Below are 12,072 nucleotides of genomic sequence, written 5' to 3'. Positions count from 1 at the left end.
CTTGGACGAAATTTGTACTTGTTATCATGATGGGAGACATCTCTAAATGTAGAGAAATGTAACTTACTGCGGGTGAGAAGGAAAGACAATCCTGTAATGTTCGAATACAGCGTCAGTGGTGCCCTGCCTGACATAACGATGTCGACTAAGTATGTAAAGAGTAACGCTGCAAACCGGTATGAAGTAGAACGAGCACGTGACATAGGTAGTAGGGCAGGCGACTGCTTGAATTCGCCTTACTGGTACAATATTAGGGAAGTCTGGTCCATGCGTTAGAGACCGCGTATAGGACACTAGTACGACGCCTTCTTGACCTTACTCGAACAGTGCTGGAGTTTTGTCGCTCGCACCATATTGGATTAAGGGAGGTCGTGGAAGCAATTTACAGTCATGCAGATTTGTTACCGGCAGGTTCGCACAACACGGGAATATTACGGAAGTGTTTTTGTGAACTGAAAAGGGACTGCCGGAGGGAAAATGACGTTCTTTTTGAGAAACGGTATTGAGAAAATTTGGAGAACAGGCTTTTCCACCTGACAGAACGATTCTAATGCTGGCGTCTTACATTACGCGTGAAAACCGGTGAAACAATATAAGAGAAATCATGATTCTTCAGAGGAACGAACACAGTACACAGTATACTGCGCCATGCAGCGTATGGTGCTCTGCATGATATGTATCTAGATATATACACTCACGCTCATAAATTAAGGATAATTGTAGAATGTGGTGCCACACAACATGGCATTACACCAAACTGGCGCTTATATCACAGGCACATAGCGAACACGCACGACACAGATCTGTAAGTCCACGGTATTGGTGATTAGCTTAGAAAACCGTCCCGAAACACATGTGCTACAAAACGCCACTGTTTCCTGCGCATGTACCCCGACATCAATATGGGATATGATCTCCATGCACAGGTACACAGACCGCACAACGGGTTGGCATACTCTGGATCAGGTGGTCGACCAGCTGCCGGGGTATAGCCTCCCATTCTTGCACCAGTGTCTGTCGGAGCTCCTGAAGTGTCGTAGGGGTTCGAAGACGTGCAGCAATACGTCGACCGAGAATATCCCACACGTTCTCGATGGGGTTTAGGTCTGGACAACAGTCAGGCCACTCCATTTGTCTAATATCTTCTGTTTCAAGGTACTCCGCCACGATGGCAGCTCGGTGGAGCCGTGCGTTATCTTCCATCAGGAGGAAGGTGGGACCCACTGCACCGCTGAAAAGGCGGACATACTGGTTCAAAATGACGTCCTGATACACGTGACCTGTTGCAGTACCTCTGTCAAAGACTTGCTAGGGTGTACGTACACCAATCATAATCCCACCCCACACCCTCAAACCACGATCTCCAAACAGGTCCCTTTCAAGGACATTAAGGGATTGGTATCTGGTCCCTGGTTCACGCCAGATGAAACCCCGGCGAGAATTACTGTTCAGACTATACCTGGACTCGTCTGTGAATCTGGGACCACTGTTCCAATGGCCATGTACTGTGTTCTTGACACCAGGCTTTACGGGCTCTCCTGTGAACAGGGGTCAGTGGAATGCACCTTGCAGGTCTCCGGGCGAATAAACCATGACTGTTCAGTCGTCTGCAGACTGTGTGTCTGGAGACAACTGTTCCAGTGGCTGCGGAAATGTCTCGAACAAGGCTACCTGCAGTACTCCGTGGCCATCTGCGGGCACTGATGGTGAGCTATCAGCCTTCTTGTGGTGTTGTACAGTTTGGATGTCCCGTACTGTAGCGCCTGGACACGTTTCCTGTCTGTTGTAATCGCTGCTATAATCTTGAGATCACACTGTAGCACACGGAAGGCCAGTGCCAAGACCTGCTGTACTGGATCAGCCTCCAGTCGCCCCAGTATTCTACCCGTCATAACGTCATCAATATGTGTTCTTTGAGCCATTTTCAACACACAGTCACCATTAGCACGTCTGAAAACGTCTGCACACTTCCCGCTGCACCGTACTCTGACATGTACCAACACACCTCTGCGTATGTGGACTGCTGTGTGCGACGACTGCAGGTCAAATGCGCCGCATGGTCATACCCCGAGCTAATTTAAACCAGCAGACCGCCCACCAGAGCGTGTTTCACCATGTATCAGCATTATCCGTAATTTATGAGCATGAGTGTAGATGTAGATGACCATGATTCTGTGGCCCATGCAATCGTTTCAATAGAAGAAGGTAACTGTTTTTCCTTGAGCCCGCTACGACTAGGAATAAAATATCTACACGCTACTCCTTTCGTCCCCGCTAAACAAACTAAGATTGTTTTCATGTTGATTATTAGCTGTTATCATCTTGGAAGTCACGGTGATCAAACAGTTCTTTCACAGGCTGCATTCTTGCTCTGATTTCGGTTTCTTAGTCGCCCACTCATTTACTGTTGCTCATCTCCCTAACAGCAATCAGCACTTGTAGTTGGCTCGTCCTTTCATGTCCAGGAATTTGTGACTGAAGGAAACTTCACAAGACAACATCGCTGAAAAAGAATTTTACTGGATTACCGGCTTCGACAGAGCTATGTGTTCATCATCCGATATTGTGCTTTTGAATTTTTCAAGAACGAGAAATTTGTGAACGCGTAGAAGTGCCGTGTACTGGAATAAAGACTCCCAGTTGACTGTCGTTTCCCAGTTTGTACACTAATTTCTTTGAAAAAGGGACATTGTGTAGCAGAGGTGTCCAGGTGGATAGTTTTATCACGCCTCCGTCTCTAGGACAGGAATTCTTCTCAATTTTAGGGCCCTCTCCGCCGTCCTCTAGTGTATGGAAACCTATAAATATCGCTTTCTGAGCTTCATTCTTGCACAAGAAACCCGTAAATCGCAGAGATTTCAAATAAATGCCGTTGGCAAAGAAGACTTCCTATTAAAAAAAGAGCCGTTATGAAAAAATGTCCCTCAATAAGGTGTATCTTGATGGAGCCAAGAGCTGTTGTCGTTGTTGTTGTTGCGATCTTCTGTCCACAGACTGGTTTGATGCAGCTCTCCACGCTACTCTATCCTCTGCAAGACCATCTCCGAGTAACTACTGCAGTCTACTTTCTCATCAATCTCTTTATTGAAGGCATTAGTCTGCCTCTAAAATCGTTAATACCCTTATGCCCTTCCATTATCAAACCGACTTTATATTGATGTCTGACGATAAGTCCTGTCTTTTAGGGATATGAAATTGGAAAATCACACAGGTTCAGTCGTGGGTAAAGCAGGTGGCACACTCCAGTTCATTCATAGAATATTAGGGAAATGCAGTGTCTACGAGGGAGGTAGCTTGCAGATCACTCGTACAGTCCATTTTAGACTATTGATAAAATGCTTTGTACCCATATCGAATGGAACTAATCGGGGATATTGAATATCTAGAGGAGAGGGCAACATGACAGCGTCACAGAGACGTTGAAACAACTGAACTGGAAGACGCAGCCGGCCGGAGTGGCCGTGCGGTTCTAGGCGCTACAGTCTGGAGCCGAGAGACCGCTGCGGTCGCAGGTTCGAATCCTGCCTCGGGTATGGATGTGTGTGATGTCCTTAGGTTAGTTAGGTTTAATTAGTTCTAAGTTCTAGGCGGCTGATGACCTCAGAAGTTAAGTCGCATAGCGCTCAGAGCCATTTGAACCATTTGGAAGACGCAAAGTATCCTAACAAAGTTTAGTTACGAAGTTTCACGAACCCAGTTTCAATGAAGTATATTAGTACATTCCGCTCCATATCGCACACATAGGCATCGTGAGAACAAGATTAGATTATATGCAGCAGACACAGAGGCACTTCAACAGTCATTCTTCACCTACTCCATATGTGAACTGAACGAGAAAAATCCCTAATAACTGGCACAATACCACTTTACAGTGGTTTGCACCGGATAGAAGTAGATGTAGATTAAGTTCTTCTTGTCGATCCTGTTTAGTGCCTCTTCGTTGGTTTTCCGGTGTGCCCGTCTTATCTTCAGCAGTCCTCTGTAGCACCACATTGCAAAAGCTTCTACTCTCTTCTGGTCTCCACTGTTCACTGTCCACGTTCCACGGAGAAAATAAGACTTGCGGCAAAAGAAGGCATGAAACAAAAAATGTAAATACACAGCAACACGCTATTGCCTTAACCTCTGTCATCGTGGCTGGCGTAGGAATCAGATGTAAAGTGCCACTTCATCCGTGCAACGACAGCCGTTGTGCCGTTAGCCTAGCGTTCGACTGGTGGTCTCTTGAGATAACAAAGTACTGCACTCCACCTGATATTCCCACGGCCTTGGCTGGACGTTGAATCCAGAACTTCCCTCCGCTATTTTGCACGCCCAATCCTATAGGACTGACTGGACGCCGGAGATCCACATCATTCGTTGGCTTAAGGGAGAAGTGTGCCGCGGCCACATTGGTCACCCCTTTGCATATTTTTAATCTTATACGTGCCGTCGTGTGAAAGAAACTGCGGACGACAACTGCGAACTATTTATTACCTTCACTATGATACGCACTCCACACACATCTTCTTAATCTTGTTTATTAACTGCATTAACTGCTCAATGGTGTCATCATGAGAAAAACGTGCTGACCATCCACATACTGTGCAGCTCCAAAGTGTATTATTTCATAATCGTGAAGCGTTATGCAATATGCCTCTACCTTGACTGGCAACTCCAGTTATTACATTCATATGGAAGTGCTTCCCACACTATGCTGCCACGATTCTTCCGTATTCTCAATTCTCTCAACACTCTTTGAGCAGTAAATCACGCGGTAGTCGAACTGCAGACGTAATTATGATGAAATCATGGGGTGAGACCAACTTTCCACTGGCCAGCCATTCCTCCACCATTTTCCGCTCCAGGGACTGTCACAGACAGTTCACCCTCTCGCACAGGACCTCATAAGCCTTATAACCTACCATGTACCAAACTGAGGTCACAAAATCATGGGATAGCGATATGCACTTACACATACGGCAGTATTATAATGTACACAAGGTTGTTGTTGATGTTGTTGTTGTCTTCAGTCCTGAGACTGGTTTGATGCAGCTCTCCATGCTACTCTATCCTGTGCAAGCTGTTTCATCTCCCAGTACCTACTGCAGCCTGCATCTTTCTAAATCTGCTTAGTGTATTCATCTCTTGGTCTTCCTCTACGATTTTTACCCTCCACGCTGCCCTCCAATACTAAATTGGTGATCCCTTGATGCCTCAGAACATGTCCTACCAACTGGTCCCTTCTTCTTGTCAAGTTGTGCCACAAACTCCTCTTCTCTCCAATCCTATTCAATATCTCCTCATTAGTTAGGTGATCTACCCATCTAATCTACAGCATTTTTCTATAGCACCACATTTCGAAACCTTCTATTGTCTTCTTGGCCGAACTATTTATAGTCTATATTTCACTTCCATACATGGCTACACTCCACACATATACTTTCAGAAACGACTTTCTGATACTTAAATCTATACTCGATGTTAACAAATTTCTCTTCTTCAGAAACGCTTTCCTTGCCATTGCCAGTATAGATTTTATATCCTCTCTACTTCGACCATCATCAGTTATTTTGCTCCCCAAATAGCAAATGTCCTTTAGTACTTTAAGTATTTCATTCCCTAATCTAATTCCGTCAGCATCACTCGAGTTAACGCAGCTACATTCCATTATCGTCGTTTTGCTTTTGTTGAGGTTCATCTTATTAAATTTTCTAACCTACCAGCCCAATTAAGGGATCTGACATTCCACGCTCAGATCCGTAGAATGCCAGTTTTCTTTCTCCCGATAACGACGTCCTTTTGAGTAGTCCCCGCCCGGAGATCCGAATGGGGGACTATTTTACCTCCGGAATATTTTACCCAAGAGGACGCCATTATCATTTAACCATACAGAAAAGCTGGATACCCTCGGGAAAAATTACGGCGGTAGTTTCCCGTTGCTTTAAGCCGTTCGCAGTACCAGCACAGCAAGGCCGTTTTGGTTAGTGTTACAAGGCCAGATCAGTCAATCATCCAGACTGTTGCCCTTGCAACTACTGAAAAGGCTGCTGCCCCTCTTTAGGAACCACACGTTTGTCTGGCCTCTCAACAGATACCCCTCTGTATAAAAGGGTAATGCGTTGGCAGAGCTGTCATTTATAGTCAAGTGATTCATTTGCAGAGGTGTCCGACGTAATTACGGCCGCACGACGGTATTGATAGCTGGACCTAGAGCATGAGACATTCCGAGATTCGCAGTGCCAAGAGTGTGCGGAGGATACCAAATTTCAGCGACTGCTCTCACCACCAATAACGCAGTGGCCGACGCCATTCACTTAACGACCGAGAGCAGAAGCGTTTGCGTAGAATGGTCAGTGTTTGCAGGCAAGTGATACTGTGTGAAATAACCGTAATCAATCAATGTGAGGCGGACGGCGAACGTCTCGGTGAGCGTAAGGTTCTCCTGGACTCATAACCATATCACTGGGACCCTAGATGTGACCTGGAAAATCGTGACCTGGTCAGATGAGTCTGATTTCACTTGATAAGAGCTGATGATAGGGTTCCAGAGTGGCGCGGACCCCGTGAAGCTCTGGTCCCAAGTTGTCAACAAGGCAAAGTGCAACCTGGTGATATGTCCAAACAGTGTGTTCTGGGTCTTCTCACTGAACCGGTCATTGCCCATAAATGGTTGTGTTCGGATACTTGGAGACCATGTGCACTTTCATTGCCGGCCGCGGTGGTGTCGCGGTTCTAGGCGCGCAGTCCAGAACCGTGCGACTGCTACGGTTGCAGGTTCGAATCCTGCCTCGGGCATAGATGTGTGTGATGTCCTTCGGTTAGTTAGGTTTAAGTAGTTCTAAGTTCTAGGGGACTAATGACCACAGCAGTTGAGTCCCATAGTGCTCAGAGCCATTTGAATCATTTGAGCACTTTCATTGACTTCATGTTCATAAACAATGACGTCATGTCACTGGGCGACAGTTGTTGGTTGAAGAACATCCTCGACAATTATATCGAATGATTGACCACCTAGATCGTTGGACGTGAGTCCCCTCGAACCTTTATTGGACGTAATCGAGAGGCCAGTTCGGGCACAACATCTTGCACTGGCAACACTTCTGTAATTCTGAGCGGATGCAGGGGCAGCATGGTTCAGTATATCTGCAGAGGACTTTCGACGACCTGTTGAGTCCATGCCACGTCGAGTTGCTGCTCTATGCCAGGTAGAAGGAGGTACTACACAATATTAGGAGGTATCCCATGACTTTCGTCACCTGAGAGGACGTATTTAGCTTCTTCGCGTCTTTCGTGTCTGATCTTGTCATATATTCTGCGAAAAGCCGGCGCCGAGCCCTGACACCTTCAGCGTTCTCCACTCTGTAGGCTGGCAGCACCTACGCAAGGTGCTGCACTCACTGGCTGGCCGAGAACCCCGCGCACATCTCGCCCACGCATACGAGAGCTGTCGTTCCCCGAGGAAAGGGGATTTCCCTCTCCGGTGACGCATCGGGTGTTACAGCAATCCTATTGGCTGTCTCCCATGTGGCCCGCTGCTGTGCGCGTTGAGTGCGCTCTGCTCGGCATATGTCACGCCACTGCTGCCAACCTACGGTGATAGTCTCCTGCAGAACATTTCGTTCGTGACACTTTGTGCTTATCAAAGATTCCATCACCCCCATGCCCACCTCCCTCGTTTTTCGATTCATTACTACTCTTAACTGGTTTTTATGCAGCCTGCTCCAAAACCTTGTCCTGTAGTAACCTCTTCATCTCATAGTAGCACTTGCACTCACTGTCCTCAATTATTCGCTGGATGTATTCCAGTCTCTGCCTTGCTCTACAATTTTTAACTTCTACAGCTCCCTCTAGCATCATAGAAGATGTTCCCTGAAGTCTTAACAGACGTCCTACCACCCTATTCCTTCTTCTTGTCACAGCTTTCCACACACTGGTTCCCTCGCCAATTCTCGTGTCTTGTCTCCGTCAGTCTCTTAATTTTGAAAATACTTCTACAGGAACATGTCTCAAACACTTCCATTCTCTTCGTTTCCGATTATCCAGTCTATTACTCAACTGTCATACGATGATGTGCTCCAAAAGTTCATTCTCAGAAATTTCAAATTATTACTGTCAATATTTCATACCAGTGGACTTCTCTTAGGAATAGATTCTCTCTTTGCCTGTGCTAGTCTGCTTTTCATGTCCCCTCTGATTTTCTGTCATGTGTGTTTTTCCTTCCAAGATAGCACAATTCCTTCATTTCGTCAACTTCATAGATCCCAATTTTCTTGTTAATTTTATCGTAAATCCCATTTCAGCTTACTCCTCATTACTATGGCCTTTCTTCGATTTACTATCAGTCCACAGTGTGTGACCGATGGACTGCTTATTCAACAGGCGCTGTGATCGTTTGTCTTTCTGCTTATTGGACTGTTTATTGAGCACGGCCTCTGATAGTTGGTTACTTTGTCAGGAAAGTATTTCCATAAGTGAATCTTACCACTGACATTCTTTCACTCTGCTTTTAATCCCACTACAGAACGTTTCATTTATTTATGTCATTGCTTCTTCGATTTATAGTAAGGGCTGAAGACGACTGTGGTGTCACCGCCAGGCACCACACTTGCTGGGTGGTAGCCTTTAAATCGGCCGCGGTCCGGTAGTATACGTCGGACCCGCGTGTCGCACCTATCAGTGATTGCAGATTGCCGCCACATGGCAGGTCTAGTCTAGAGAGACTCCCTAGCACACGCCCCAGTTGTACAGCCGACTTTGCTAGCGACGGTTCACTGTCTACATACGTTCTCATTTGCAGAGACGACAGTTTAGCATAGCCTTCAGCTATGTCATTTGCTACGACGTAGCAAGGCGCCATATTGAGTTACTATAATCTGAACACACAATATTGTGAAGCATGTACCGTCAAGCATGGATTAAAGTTATCAAGCTAATTACGTTCGCTTTCTGAATTCTATTTCCTTGTCATGTTCCAGACATTACGTCAGTATAGTTCTTCCCTCCTCACGCCAGCCTGCGTGAGCTAAACGCGTGCATTTCGGCCTCCATTCGTAACACGGTGTTGTCTCTTCAGCCAACACAAATACGACATTTTGTTCTTGGTGTATCACGCTTACACTTTCCGATTTTTATTTTTTGATGGTGGTGTCCTCCTGTGTGTCATTACTCGTATTTTGCAGTGACTGCACGGTACTGCAGTCTGATATCGCTTTGTGCAGCTTTATCGACGTGAGTGAACATTTGTGACGCATTTTGGTTATAGCAAAAATACCTTCATGTCCTATTAGAATAATGCTCCTTTTTTCAATTTTATGTAATTTTGGTTGCAAAGGTCTAATATTTTGTATGGCGCAACATGTTAAATACGCACTTTGTGTAACCAGAGACGCCTGTAACACTTGGAAGTAGAACTCTGCTCTCTGAATGTGGAACTTGATTGTACTTCAGCGTGTCTGCGTATTCTTATAGTGTACAACGTCCGCCATGTCGCAAGCTATAATCGTTGTGTACGTAGTTAAGGATCATTAAACCAGGACCTGAGGAAGATAACCTTCATATCAGCCCAGCACTATAGCACTTCATTAGAAGATGTCCACATAACCATCAATAAGTCACTCCTTCGTCACATCAACCATGAAATTTCGTAGTCTTGTCTGCTGATCTGTTCCTGCAAATAGTAACTGAAAATTTAGTGCTTAAGAAAGATTTTGATTGGTTTATTGTATATGTACTGAGTAAATCCCGCATGATACAAACAGTATTACTCCCAAAAATCCACAACTACGACACCATACACAGATGTACCTTCGTTGCGAAAACACGCCCACGCATCCACATGTGTATCATACTCCGTAAGCCGCCTAACGGTGAGTGGTAATGTTTACTTCTGGTACTACAAACCCATCCCACTTTCCCGTTCCACTCGCATATGGTGCGTGGGAAAAATGATTGTGGGTAAGCCTCCGTATTACCTCTGACTTCTCGAATTTTCTCCTCGTGGTCATATCGCGAGACGTGTGTCTAATAATATGTTGTCCGACTTTTCACACAACGTACTCTCTGGCTATTTCAGTAGTAATACTCTGGGTGAAGCACAACGCCTCTCTTGTGACGTTTGCCAATGGAGTGTGTTGATCATCGTCGTAACGCTCTCGCGCCGACTAACCGATCCCGTTTTATCCTCTCTCTCTCTCTCTCTCTCTCTCTCTCTCTCTCTCTCTCTCTCTCTCTCTCCCTCTCTCCCCCTATGAGTCCCAGCTGGTAAGGACCCCGGAATCATCAACAATACTGAGTTATCGCTCGAACAAGCGCACTGTAAGCCATATTTTCATGGATAAGTTGCATCTCGTTAACATTCCCTCTATGGATCTCATTCCGGCATTAGCTTTTCCCACTATCTGTTTTGTGTGGTCATTCCCCTTAAGATCGCTTCACACAGATACCCCGTAATATTTTGCGGTGGTCACTGTTTGCAGTAATTTGTCATCAGTTGTGTAATTATACTGCAGGGGATTTCTTGTCCTATGTATGCGCAATGTATTACATTTGTTTACGTTCAGGGTCAACTGCCAGAGCCATTCATCAACCCTCTGCACATCGATACTGTCTTCCGGCGTTGCTGGTTCCTTATAAACAATCGCATGATCTGCGAACAGTCGTAAAGATCATCCGACACTTTCTACTAGAGCATGTCTATGCACTGTAAACATGAACGGTGCTATCACACTGCCATGTGGTGCCCTGAAACTTACATTTACATCTGTCTGTTCAGTTAAGAGCGACGTGTTGAGTACTGTCTGCAAGGAAATTTCGTATCCAATCGCAAATCTCGCCAGCTACTTGGTAAACTCTAAGCACGATAATTTTATTAAGAAATGAATATTTCACCTACGGTCTAGAAAAACACATCGCCGCATTTACAGTACGTGTGTCTTGGCGTCAATTGTGTACATAAATTGGTAGACAAGGCTTAACCTCAGATCAAAAGAATGTAAAAATATATTCCACTTTACCTACAGAAGCAAATGTCATTGCATGTTTTTGTGTCAGGCTACACTTAGTAGCTACTTGTGTATTTCACTTGTAGTATTTTTTGCACTAGTAGTGGCATATTTGAACAACCACCTGCCAACTTGGTTGAGGATGCATCTGCATGGTTCACACTTCATTTTAGGAAATGACATAACAGTTACTTTACAGGTTGATTGATGTACACTGATGGGGCAAAACTTGATGACCGTTACTCATTGCGACACTGAATGCCGCGTGTGGTACTGTGGGAAGCTGATGTGGCAAGGAAATTATTAGATTGGAACATAAGTTCGTAGGGCTTTTTTAATGCTGGTCCTCCGGTTGCTATGGAGTCCATTCACCGATTGTCATTTTTTATTTGTAGTTCACTGCTTCTGTTGGAGATTACGCATTGTCATTTGTTTATCTAGGGGGAATGACTGGAGTTGTGGACCCTCTAAAATGGAGTGTCAAGTGGAGAAATTGGCACATTTCCGAATATTCTTCTGTTTGAGTACAGTTCTATTAAGGAGGATCGTTTTGACATTAGTGAGTCCCCACTTTCAGGAAGACCTTTGGGATTTGATGAAGATCATTTATACGCATTGGTTCACAATGATCCATGCCAGTGTACTCGAGAACTGTCAAATGTGATGAACTGTCATCAGTCGATTGCAGTGCAACATTTGCATGCAGTGGGGAAGGTTGAGAAATCGAGTGTATCGGTACCACACGCTCTAAGCCAAAATTACAAAAATCAGCGGGTGGGCAATGTGCATCTCGCCTTCCTCGTCATCAATACCGACCACTACTATCCTCTAGTTATGTGAAAATTACCGAACTGTCAGTTTAATAAGTCACAGCTGCAAAATACTAACGCGAATTCTTTACAGACGAATGGAAAAATTGGTAGAAGCCGACCTCGGGGAAGATCAGTTTGGATTCCGTAGAAATATCGGAGCACGTAAGGCAATACTGACCTTACGACTTATCTTAGAAGAAAGATTAAGGAAAGACAAACCTACGTTTCTAGCATTTGTAGATTTAGAGGAAGCTTTTGACAATGTTGACTGGAATATT

At 45.1% G+C, this 12,072-nt stretch overlaps 1 protein-coding gene across 1 annotated transcript in view; it reads left to right on the top strand.

The window, feature by feature from the left end:
- The window catches only part of LOC126293515 (uncharacterized), a 330,038-nt gene that overhangs the window by 192,712 nt on the left and 125,254 nt on the right, over positions 1–12,072 (top strand). The gene's annotated exons all lie outside the window — the stretch shown is intronic.

The sequence above is a fragment of the Schistocerca gregaria genome, chromosome 10 (genome assembly GCF_023897955.1).
Source record: "Schistocerca gregaria isolate iqSchGreg1 chromosome 10, iqSchGreg1.2, whole genome shotgun sequence".
In the NCBI taxonomy this organism is placed as follows: Eukaryota; Metazoa; Arthropoda; class Insecta; order Orthoptera; family Acrididae; genus Schistocerca; species Schistocerca gregaria.
The sequence above is the reverse complement of the archived record's forward strand: the minus strand, read 5'-3'. Positions and strand labels throughout refer to the sequence as shown.